Source organism: Pseudophryne corroboree, chromosome 2, assembly GCF_028390025.1.
Source record: "Pseudophryne corroboree isolate aPseCor3 chromosome 2, aPseCor3.hap2, whole genome shotgun sequence".
Lineage (NCBI taxonomy): Eukaryota > Metazoa > Chordata > Amphibia > Anura > Myobatrachidae > Pseudophryne > Pseudophryne corroboree.
In genome coordinates this window covers 25,658,428-25,661,108 of record NC_086445.1, presented here as the reverse complement: position 1 = coordinate 25,661,108, position 2,681 = coordinate 25,658,428, and positions in this window count along the sequence as shown.

Genomic DNA, 2,681 nt, shown 5'->3' with positions numbered 1-2,681 from the left:
TGAACAAGTCATCAATCCTGTTGCTTACAGACTCCAGTTGCCTCCCTTCTTAAAAATACCCAGGACATTCCATGTTTCCCTGTTGAAACCGCTGATCTTGAATCGGTTTCATTCCTCACTTCCTCCAACTCCGAAAGTCCAAACTCAACGAGGCGTTGAGTATGAAGTGGCCAAGATCCTGGACTCACGTCACCGTTACGGTCAACTACAATATCTTATTGACTGGAAAGGTTATGGTCCTGAGGAACGTTCATGGACCAATGCTTCTGATGTCCATGCTCCAGCCTTGGTCCGGAGATTCCATTCCAAGTTTCCTCAAAAGCCAAAGAAGTGTCCTGGGGCCACTCCTAAAGGGGGGGTGCTGTCACGATCCGGGTATCTGGACGCCATTTCTTACCCATCAGATGCCTCCTAAGGCTGGCTCAGCGCTCCAGGACCGGATTCCATCTGTTATCCTGATGTGTACATTCCTGTATCCTCTCCTGTCACTCTGGGACGCTGTCACAGTAAGCGCCATATTACATCTGGCATGGCGTCTCCCGCGGCCTCCGCCGCCGTCCCTGAGCTTCTGCATGCAGAGTATCAGAGTGGCGATTACGTCAGCCGCGGCCTCCGCTGTGTCCGCGTGGTTGGATGTGCACTTGTCAGCCTGGCGTCTCCTGTCTCCAGTGGCCGGTGCCGCCATTACTGTTTTCATTACCACATGGATTACAAACCAAACTTCCCTCCAAGTGTCTGCATGGGCGCAGCCATCTAGGATTCTGTCAGCTGATCATTTCCTCCAATCTGTTGTCAGTATTGTTAATCTGCATAATTGCCTAGCCAATCCCTTCCTTGCTGCAGGTATAAATACACTGTGCCTGAGCAAGGAAGGCGTCAGTGCTTTGGTTGTCAAACCTAGTTCCTGTTTGTCTCTCTCCTGTGATTGTCTTCCAGGTTCCAGCTCCTGTCTCAAGACTTCCACCATAGAGACCCGCACCAGCATTCCACCTGCGGTGTAGCCTGACTCTCCAATCCATTGTGGATTCATCTGTTTCCAGCTACAACATTACCTGCTCCCAGCTCAGCTTCCAGCAGAGTACAGCTTCCCTTAAAGGGCCGGTGTCCTTTCTACACTTTACCACTCTCCACCGGTATTATTATTTCTCCGCTCTCAAGTTCTACATTTCAGTTCATATTTCATCGCTCCCAAGTTCATTTATTATTTAACTGGTTCCAGCCAGTATCCACTTCGTGCTAACAACAGTCTGGTTCCAGCCAGTATCCACAGCAACTGTTTTATCTTCAGCAACCCAGCTTTTCCTGGAACACCAGCTGGCACAATCCTGGGTTATCTCCATTGCTACAGTCGGGCCTGGTAAGGACTTTCCATCTAGAAGATCATAAGAACTATCTCACACTACCAGTGCCCTGTGGCTCCTGCCATCCTGTAGTACCCAGGAACTGTATTTATTCTTTGCTGACTTTTACGTTTTCTTTTACTGCTGCTGTGTTGCGGAGTTGTCATAATAAACATCATTGACTTTTATCCAAGTTGTCGTGGTCACGCCTTCGGGCAGTTATTATTCATGTTTCTTACATGTCCAGGGGTCTGATACAACCTCCCAGGTTCCGGTACATCTCAGCCCCTACAACTGAGGCTGCCTCCCGTCAGCTCAGGCCCTCAGTTGTGACAGAGGGATTGCTGACTCCAGAAGTGCCATAGGGGAAGCCAGGGGTATCCCCAGGTAAGCTGGCTCTCAGATGCTGTAGGTGCCATTACCATGTGGCCTTACACTGGGAATTCAACCCAGATATATTTGTAAGTATTTATGGGGTGGGTGTGGGGTGCGGTGGCCCCTGTGTCGGTATGGCTGGGCTGCTTCAGGTCGGCACACCCTAACACTTTATTAACACTTATTATTTTTCCTATCACTTTGTATATATTATTTTAATCACACCACTTACATAGCACTTCTGTGCTTCTTATTAACCCCTATTAATTCTCACCTGTGTGCTGACCTGGGGTGGCCAACCTGTGCCGACATCGTGGGGTCCTGCACCCCCGGCCCATACCTAGTATTAGGGACCCCCAGTGACGGAGAAGCCTTGTCGATCGGCCTGGGGGCTTAACCCTATATCTGCAGATATACGCAACTAAGATCTCCGTATTATCTGACTATTATTATGTAGTAATATTTTTCACTCGGTGTGCATTAGGGAACACAGTTTTTTTCCTACACAGAATTACCCCTCCCCTTTTAGCACCTGAGTGACATTACAATCTGATTGAGCAGCTTTCCATTTTGTGTATTGTATATAGAGAGGCATAAATGGGTCAGCATTAGGAGGGATTGCTGACTCCAGAAGTGCCATAGGGGAAGCCAGGGGTATCCCCAGGTAAGCTGGCTCTCAGATGCTGTAGGTGCCATTACCATGTGGCCTTACACTGGGAATTTAACCCAGATATATTTGTAAGTATTTATGGGGTGGGTGTGGGGTGCGGTGGCCCCTGTGTCGGTATGGCTGGGCTGCTTCAGGTCGGCACACCCTAACACTTTATTAACACTTATTATTTTTCCTATCACTTTGTATATATTATTTTAATCACACCACTTACATAGCACTTCTGTGCTTCTTATTAACCCCTATTAATTCTCACCTGTGTGCTGACCTGGGGTGGCCAACCTGTGCCGACATCG